This window comes from Panthera onca, chromosome D3 (genome assembly GCF_046562875.1).
Source record: "Panthera onca isolate mPanOnc1 chromosome D3, mPanOnc1 haplotype 2, whole genome shotgun sequence".
Lineage (NCBI taxonomy): Eukaryota > Metazoa > Chordata > Mammalia > Carnivora > Felidae > Panthera > Panthera onca.
Genome location: NC_138350.1, coordinates 49,037,013 through 49,047,064, shown reverse-complemented (window position 1 = coordinate 49,047,064; position 10,052 = coordinate 49,037,013). Strand labels below are relative to the sequence as shown.

The following is a 10,052-nucleotide window of genomic DNA, read 5'->3' as shown; positions in this document are numbered from 1 at the left end:
TTTATATATACGTGTGTACACACACACACACACACACACACACACTCTCTCTCTCTCTCTCTCTCTCTCTCTCTCTCGGATAGCATAGTTTAAAAATGTACTTAAAATTTTTTAAAGACTTTGATTACTTTTTAAGAGGCATGATTTTCTCCTGTTTGCATTATTCATTTTAAAAATCTTTTATACAAGTTGCTGCTTCACTAATTACAGATTGGCAAGTGATCAAGAGAACTAATAAGGGCATGCAGATTTCCTTGAAAAATTCTGTTGTAATGTTAATAAAAGGGGCAAAGTTACAATGTCAATTGAAGAACTGTTTTCTTTTCCAGACACTTGTTCTTAATGATGAGTTATACTTGAGGAAGACAAATACTGTTCTTTCGTAAAGAATTCATTTTTCCCCCATGATGGCATTTTGAAGTCTATGATTTGTCAAAACTCTCAGCAGGAAATACAATGTCTAAGCATGGCTTAACATGTCATTTATTCAAGTAACATGGTCTCAGTTCTGTGGGTGACAGAAATTCTCAGTCTCTGGTTTACCCTTGGCCACCATTTTAGTCAATGATTACAATGCAAGAATGAAGTTTGTACTTTCAGAAGTGATTTATTCCGGTAAAGTTTAGAGTTACCTTGTTTTATCCTTAGGGGATAGAAATTCGATGTCATCCAGGAAGGACAAAATAGCAACCCCATTACCAATAACCACTACCCTAATTACTTTTCCATGTATGGAAAGCAGGCTAGACTCTAAAGAGTTCCCTTTGCATATATGGTGAAAGTTCCATATACATATGAAAGAAATATACATGTTTCCAAATATTTCCAAAGACCCCAGCCCAAGTTGCAACCCTTGGTGTTAAGAAAATGGTAGCTTTACAGAAATCAGGAATTAGGCCAGGTATTTGCAAGCGTATGCTGCAAGGTATATGCATTGGCAGCTGGATGGAATTCATATGAATGGAAATAAAGTCACTGGAGTTGAATTCCTGCCACTTTGAGAAAAAGCCACCAGGGAGGAGCTTTCCCCAACAATGTACTATTTGACACCAGTCCTCTGTCTTGATTTTATGGGATGTGTACATCACTTCTTTTCATTTTGTCCTCCTAACTTTTCTCTCTTAAATCATACCATCCCTTTCAGAAGTCTATGTGACCTTCAGTGATGATTTCAAAGACTTCAGTTTGAAACGTTAGCAGTATACCACTTTTCTCATGTGTTATGTCTGGGGTCTTCCTAAATATTAAAAACCTCAAGTCTTGTCAAAATATGCTTGGAAAATCTTTTGAATTGTTGGTGATGAACAGCACAAAACACTTGGTTTTGTATGTATAACCTGCAGATGTTTTCAAACTTTCTACGAGTCGGTGTTTCTCTGTGACCCTCATCTAATTATTTCATACTTTTTTCCCCCAGGATTTAAAGATTCCATCGTCTCCCACATGGCCTGAGGATCTTTGTAAATGGACAGAAAACCCTTAAAATCATTCACACAGTACTCTTCTTACGTCACACTAGTGCACGGTAACTGTGTAAAGCTTAATTACATTCACTGCTTGCAGTATCGAGTCACCTGCGTGGTATTTCAGAGGGAACTTCCTATACTACTGAAAATACTACTTTCTCTTCTGTCTCAATACTTGCCTTATGTATTTGTTATAGGCTTTGGAACGTGAAATAGTAAATGCTTCTTGTTTAAATTTTGAACAGTGTCTACATACAAAATAATACGGCCTTTCTCAACTTTGATTTGTCAAATTATAGGGGAATTAGCCCAGTTAAAACAGCAATTTGCTTTTTGTGGAATTAAAGGAAATTTCTCTGGGTCCAGGCATCATCTGCTGAATAAGCAAGTTAATACAGAGGAAAGAGCACAGAGGTTCGATTACCCGGATTCAATTAAATCCTGGCTCTGCCTTTGCCTAGCCAGACAACCTGAAGCTAAATTTATTACCCTGTCCTGAGGCTTGACTTCCACGTTTTAATAATGATAATAATATTATCAAATCCATAGAATTATTGGGAAGTTGAATGAGATACTGTATTAAAAAGATCAGTTATATGGAAAAGTAGCATACAAACACTGTTCTTCTTGTTTCTGAGGTTTTTAAAAATGTGCAGTTTGGAAAACAAAGCAATGTAATGAGTTTGAATAATTATATCCCAGATGTTGCTTCCTATAAGTTGTTCATATGGCCTTATCACAGAGCAATTTAGAAAGAGCCACTAAGGAATAGAGACGTACCTTCTTGTACATGTGTTTCCTTCTTGTACACGCCTAGCTCAAGGCCCAGGTAAAACTATATTTGGGTTTTATTTTCTAGGTTTCCAAGAAGGGACTTGGGTAGAGGTTATAGGGTGCAGGTTTTTTTTTTTTATACATGTACAATCACCACCCGTGGTGTTAAATCTCCATTCTCTTCCACGTGGCTATGACACCTGAAGCTGTTTTCAGTGAAGCCACCGTTGGCTGACTCATGGCTTAACCTGGAAACCTGGCTCCAGGCCACCTTGGAGCACTGGATAAGTTGGTCATGTCTTTCCTTCACAGGCTCATCCTGACTTGCCTCTTAATTACTAGTATTTCCTCGCAGAGTCAGACTTCAGTCTTCTTTTCTCATTGCAGACATAAACACTTGGTGAGATCATCATCCCCCAAGCTTTCACTGGCACTTACACAACTTCCAAATCCTTGTCTCCAGAACACTGTCGTATGTTTCATTTATGTCCTGTATTTCACTGGTCAGTAGACACCTACAAATCAAACATAATGCTAAAATCAAAACATCATAGTCTCCCCCCCCCACCAAAGAGAGAGAGAGAGAGAGAGTGAGAGAGAGAGAGAGAGAGAGAGAGAGAGAAAGCAAGCAAAGAAACTTGCCCTCTGTCCTATAATTTCTGTTTCACCCAATCGGGTAAGGCAGAAAACTTGGGGAAATCTTTGACTCCCTTATGCGCCTTTACTCTGTATTACCATCAGCCAGCACACCATGTATCACCCTTTGGGAAATGTGTCTTTAATCCATCCATTCCTTCCACCAGCAGTGTCCACGTTCTACTGTAGGTCCTCATCAGGCTCTTACCTGTTACATCTAACACCGTACCGAGCCTTCTTCCTTCCATTGCCCTCCACACAGCCACCTAACCGGTCTATCTAAAGCAAAATCCAACTATGTCATTCCTTTCCTGCTTAAAAATGAAACACTAAATAAAAACTCTGTGACTCCTGCTTACCTGAGGAGTAAAAACTCTTTGCTTTCAGGTTATTCTCAGCATATCTGTCCAGATTCATGCCGCTTGGGTTTGACATATTTTCTTGCTGGTGTATGGCTTATGCTGTCTTTGCACTCACCCTTCAAGACTTTGCTCGAATGAATCTTTCTAACTCTCTAGCTAGACTGAGTGCCTTACTCTGTGCTCTCTTAGCACTTTGAATGTGCCCCAGTGATGGTGATAATAACCACATTTTCTTAAGCAAAAATGGGAACATGTAATCCTACAACTGTGATTATTAGTAGAACACGACAGAATATTTCCCAATATGTCCCAAGACATCTAGTAAGAATGATCACTGAAAAGATGACATTCTAGTGAAGAATGATCACTGTAAAGATGACATGTTTTATAATCAAATAAAGAGAAATGTAGTATTATTTTTCCCCCATTTCTGCCTCCTCCCCTAGACTGTAATCACCTCTGTAATCACAGTGACTAAGACTTATTTGGGTGTAATTTTTCCAGAGTTGATCACAGTGAGCACATCACAGATTATCAATAAAGGTTTGTTAAGAAATGATTGATGAGTACCTAAGTGAAAAAAATGAATGCATTGTCTCAGTTGCTTATGAAAGTATGCTAATTTCATGGCTTATGAAAGTCCTAAGTCTGTATGTGCCCTATATCATTTGACTTGGGAACAAAACTCATTTCATAAATGTACCAGCGGCCAGGGACCATCAAACTTGCAACAATTTCTCCTTTCTCCTCAATCCTAGCTGATGGCTTTGCTTTTTATTCCCTTTGTAAAATGGAGAAGAAAATGTCCCTACTCTTCCATCAACATATCTACCAACCCACTTACCTTTGTGTGAGTAGCTCCACCCTTCTTCCTGTTGAAATGAACTTGGCACACACTATTTAGTCCTTACACTGGGACCTGAGTACCACCCGCTCTTGACTACTTGAGGACAACACTCCTGCAGGCATCCTCTCTCTCTCCTGTGCCATAAATTACTCTTTCTACTAGACAATTTCCTTTACCATATAAACATGCCAAAATACCTTATTACAAAAAAAAAAAAAAAAAAAAAACCCACTCCTTTTTCCATGTGCCTCTGAGGTAATACTCCATTTTAAATTCAGCATAACTCTTTCAGAGAATCTCTCATACTCATGGCCTCTACTTCTCTGCTTTTCGTCTTACTCTATTGACATCATTTAAAAAAAGTGACCTCTCTGTTTTTAAAACATTTTCTCTACTTGGACTCTAGGCTACCATTCTCTCTTGAATCTCTTTTTTTCCTTCCCAAGATTCTTTACTGGTTCCACCTTATCTTCCAGATCCCAAATATTTGAATGTCTGACGGCTCAAGCCTTCCTTTTTTTTTTTTTTTTTAATAAAGTCTATTTATTTATTTTGAGAGAGAGAGAGAGAGAGAGAGAGAGAGAGAATCCCAAGCAGGATCCAGGCTGTCAGTGTGGAGCCCAACACAGGGCTCAAACTTCCTAACTGCGAGATCATGACCTGAACCTCAAATAAGAGTTGGAAGCTTAACCGACTGAGCCACCCAGGTACCACTTTTTTTTTTTGTTCACACCCCACATCCAGTAAGATGACTTCTCACCTTCCTCTCTGCTACTTTCCTAGTCCAAGCCAAGTGGACTTTTACAGTCCAAACCACGTTTACAGCAGTGCAGTGGCCTCCCAACTTGTCCCACTTCTTCCATCTTTGTCCTCCTTTGGTCTTTTCTCAGCCTAAAAACCAGAGTGATGCTTTAAAATATAAAGACATCAGGGGCACCTGAGTGACTCAGTCAGTTGAGTGTCCAACTTCAGCTCAGGTCATGATCTCACAGTTAGTGAGTTCAAGCCCCGCATCGGGCTTGTGGCTGTCAGAATAGAGCCCATCTCAGATCTTCTGTCTCTCTCTTTGCCTCTCCCCTACGTGCATGCTCGCTCTCTCTCTCTCTCTCAAAAATAAAGAAACATTTCAAAATAAAATAAAATATAAAGAGATCATGCCATTCCTCTGTTTCAAAACTCTTAATGCCTCCTCATCTTACTCAGAGCAAGTCCCCAAATTCTTACCACGATGCCAAGACCTTCCAAGATCTTACTTCTCTACGCCTCTCATACTGTGATCACTGCTACTTCCCTCCCCTTATTCCCTCAGCTCTGACCACACTGGCCTCCATCCTGTGTCTGGAACATGCGAAGTATGCTGTGGTACCTTATTTCCTTGCCCCAAAGCTTTCCCCTCATATACAAATTGCTTTTCCCTTCACGTTCAGCATGTCTCTGTTCAAGTATCAATTTATCAGAGAAGTCATCTACCACGAGTTCATGGAAGTAACACCCTTGATCACTCTCTACCTCCTTATCTTACTTCCTAATACTTATCACTTTGGAAATATTAAGTATTTAAGTACAATTTATAGCATTAGACTATGAGCCCCAGGGAGGACTAGGACCTGCTTTTATTTGTGGATAGTTTTTTTGGACCTAGATAAATACCTGGTATCTACTAAAAACAATAAACATTAATGTACACACAGAACTATGTCAGTGAGATTAAACATTTTTTTTAAAGAAAGAAATTCATCACAATTTCTGGCAAAACTACTCCAAATGACAGTGGTCTGTTAGTTCAATAATCTGCAGAGGGCAGCACATGGCATTTCACCTAACATTTTGTTCAGAAATAAACAATAGTAATTTAATTTTTATCAGAGGCTGTGGCTCCACAAGGACAACTAAACACTTGAAAAAGAAGAGGATTAACATCAGTGAGACTGGAAAACCAAGAGGAACTTAATGATTAAATCAGTATCACTGTTTGATCTTGGCCTCCGATCAGCACGTACCTGCCAGTTGACCCCATGGCAATCACGAGGACAGCATTTACTTTTGCTCTCACACCCATAAAGCATAGTCGTCGTCACACACGGACTGAGAGGTGGGTAGTTTATAGCCGAGAATCAGTTTGGTTTTTTTTTTAATTTGTTAATGTTTATTTATTTTTGAGAGAGAGAGAGAGTGCAAGGGAGAGTCAGATAGAAAGGGGGACAGAGGATCCTAAGCAAGCTCTATGTGGGGCTTGAACTCACCAACTGACAGCTCATGACCTGAGCTGAAGTCAGACGCTTAACTGACTGAGCCGTCCAGGCGCCCCAAGGATTGGTTCTTACTGCAATTAGAGTGGAAGGAAGCTGACAGATTTAACTGGATCAGTGGTTTTCAACTATTTTCTCCCACAGAAAGATACCCTGCCAGGTAACAACATTTACCTGAGCTACATTCTCCCAACACTCACTTGACTTTGCTGCATTGGTGCCAGTCACTACCAGCATGCTCCTTCCCCAGAACCATTTCTCCCTTCCATTTATACACTCACAACATGTGGTTGGGAACAGTTTCTAGATGAAAACTGTCAATTTTCAGAGAAGAAATATGAGGCCCAGAGAGAATAAGTGACTCACCCAGGGTTACAATTAGAGAGGTCAGAGGTCAGAGACTAGGAGATCTCTGGGATCTCAATCTAGGGATTGAGAAAGGTATCTCACTGGCCTGGTGCTTATTTCTGTCATGTTGGGAGACTCAATACACAAAGGGGCAATGACCAGACCGTATGTAAACTCTGACCTACAACCAGCCCAGGAGGCCAACCTACTATCTATAATTGGGGGCCAAACATAACCATGTGATGATTGAATCAAAATGGGCCAGACACGCGGCACCTGGGTGGCTCAGTCAGTCGGATGTCTGACTTCGGCTCAGGTCATGATCTCGCAGTTCATGAATTCAAGCCCCACATCAGGCTCTGTGCTGACAGCTCAGATCCTGGAGCCTGCTTCAGATTCTGTCTCCCTCTCTCTCTCTCTCTCTGCCCCTCTGCTGCTTGCACTCTGTCTCTCTTTCTCAAGGATAAATATACATTTAAAATTGTTTTTAAAAAAAAATGGGCCGGACATGATTAACAACTAATTTCTGCCCTTTCTTGCAACTTAGAACCAACAAGAGAAATTCAAAGATGCACCCCTAACTAATCCCAGAAGATGCCTCACTCCTATGTAGCCCACCTGCAGTGTTTCCATCCCGACAGCCTCTAATCAGTGTGTACCTGAGGCCATTCCTTCTTCCACTGGAAAGCTCTGCCCCCTCTCTTCGAGCTGCTGCCAAACACGAGTGATGGTGGCCGACCCCCTTTGCAAGGGAAAGTTCTGAATAAAGAACCTCTTCTTGTTCTCATTTGAGTGCGCTTCACTTATTTCCATAGTTCTCATGAGCATTGAGATACGGCATGCAATGCCCATTGCTGTGGCCCCGTCCTTTGACCAGGCGCCACTAGAAAAGACACAAAGGCCCCTTGTGCCGAGCTGCTCCCAGCTTGTCGAGTCTGCACTGACATGGCAAGTCAACAATGGGTCTGTAAATTATAAAAAATAAATAAATTATTAGATAAAAGGAAAAAAAAAACCCAATGGGTCTGGACTCTGCACTGAATTTCTCAGCTGTTCGTCCACAGTCTGGTACCCTGGTTTTGTTATTGGCTCTCACTTGTTTGGCATCCTTGGTGAAATAAAGCTTTAGCTTTAAACTTAAAAGGAACATAAAAACCAATTATAACAAACCTTTTGTGTAGTAAAATCTATGAGACTTGGACAAGACTGAGAAATTAAAAGTATGCTTTTATTTAATGTCACGTTTATAAAATATTACTATGTTAAAAATGGTGATCAAATATTTTTAATAAAAACAGACTACGATAAATAATATTAAATAGCATCTTGAGGGATGTAGGTATGTGCAGAAGGTAAGAATTAACATCTTCCTTAATCCTAGCTTTATTGAAATATAAATAACATATAATATTCTGTAAGTTTAAGGTGTACACGGTGATGATTTGACATGTGCATATATGGCAAATGGTTATTACAGTAAGGTTTGTTAACACATTCACCACCACATAGTTACCATTTGTATGTGTGTGTAGTGAGAACTTTTAAGATTGACTGTCTCAGCAAGTCTCAAGTATAGAACAGAGTGTTGTTATCTATAGTCACTATGTAGGACATTACATCCCCAGAACTTACTCATCTAATATCTGGAAGTTTGTACCTTTTGACCAACTTCAATCATTCTCTCCCCCTCCCCCTGCAACCTGCAACCACCAATCTACTCTGTTTGGACAAGTTCAGCTCTTTAAGATTCCACATGTAAGTGAGATCTTACAGTATTTGTCTTTCTCTGTTTGACTTATTTCATTTAGCATATCCTCAAGTTTTATCCATGTTGTTGCAAATGGCAAGATTTCCTTCTTTTTTATGGCCGAACGAGATTCCATTATATATATAATGCCACATTTTCTTTACTCATTCACCTATCAATTAACATGTTGCTTGCATGTTTTGGCTGTTACAAATGAAGACCTGGGTGGCTCAGTAGGTTAAGTGTCCGACTCTTGGTTTCAGCTCAGGTCATAATCTCACAGTTTGTGGTTTTGAGCCTTTATGCTGGCAGCATGAAGCCTGCTTGGGATTCTCTCTCTCTCTCTCTCTCTCTCTCTCTCTCTGCCCCTCCCCTGCTCATGCTGTCTCTGTCTCTCTCAAAGTAAATAAACTTTAAGTAAAACAAAATAAAATAAAAAGACTAACGTGTCTTGAATTCCTACCAGATCCTGGGAAATGCGGCAGTGCTCTATGACACATTGTTAAATGGCTTTGTCTTTTCTATTTCCATAATTCCACAGTGTGTGAGGCATTTATTATTTTCAAGAAGCTTTACATTATGATTACTAGTATTCTTAGGGTTTTAATACTCTCTGCCAGAGCTGCTGGCAGAGGAATTTGATTCACTTGGCACATTTATTCCAGGCTGGTTCCGGCACTTTTTGGTTCTGCCCTGGTGTCTTGCAAGATACTTGCGTATGGCACGCATTTGGAGATACTTGCTTTTCTACCTGGGAAAGAAACGGAAGTGGGGAGACAACTACAAAACAGCCAGCTGATACTGGTATTTTTATTTGATCTCACATTAAGCCCATGAGGTAGATCTTCTCATCTGTGTTTTAAAGATGAGACCGGCGCCTGGGTGTCTCCGTCGGTTACACACCCGACTGTTGGTTTCGGCTTTCAGGTCATTATCTCACAGTGTGTGCGATCGAGCCCCACCTGGGGCTCTTTGCTGACAGCACGGAGCCTGCTTGAGATGATCTCTCTCCCTCCTTCTCTGCCTCTCCCCTGACTGCTCTTTCTCTCTTTCAAAATAAGTAAATAAAAACTTAAAAAAAAAAAAAAAGATGAGAAAAAGGAAGATTGGAAAGGTTCAGTAACTTGACCCAATCACACAGCTGGCAAGTGGTGGCTTCCAGATGCAAAAGTCTGCTCTGTCTAGCCCCACAGGCTACATCCTTTCCACTCTGCCACACTGTCCATCAAAGCATAAATACGCAGTTTGAAATCTGCAACACAATTTGATAAAATGATGCTAACACAGAAAATATTTACAGAATACAATTTCTTGAGGAAACTTGTGTTGAAGTGGAAGAATCCTAGGATCTTTGTTGCTAGAGCACTTATTCCAATCCCTGGCTGCAAAAGTAGGAATTCAGCACAACCTGCTTCCTTAGTTAATGAAGTATGTGCTGCCCTCTACTGGCATAGAGAAAACACTACAGCGCATGCTTTGTGTCGGCTCTGCATGGTTTCTAAAACCTTGATTATAAAGTTTTTGTTTTTCTGCCCAATATTAGAGATTTTCAGTGTGCCTGGGTTCTTTCTATTGCATTTTCTCCCACAATGAACTTATGAACTTCAGTTCCCTTCTTTGCTG

General features: G+C 40.3%; 1 long non-coding RNA gene across 1 annotated transcript; it reads left to right on the top strand.

The window, feature by feature from the left end:
• The first annotated feature begins 935 nt into the window (after window positions 1-935).
• LOC132665109 (uncharacterized) lies at window positions 936-7,401 on the top strand. The gene is made up of 3 exons (XR_013551457.2): window positions 936-1,525; window positions 5,952-6,177; window positions 7,230-7,401. It is a non-coding gene; the product is annotated as an uncharacterized LOC132665109 (long non-coding RNA).
• The last annotated feature ends 2,651 nt before the right edge of the window (window positions 7,402-10,052 follow it).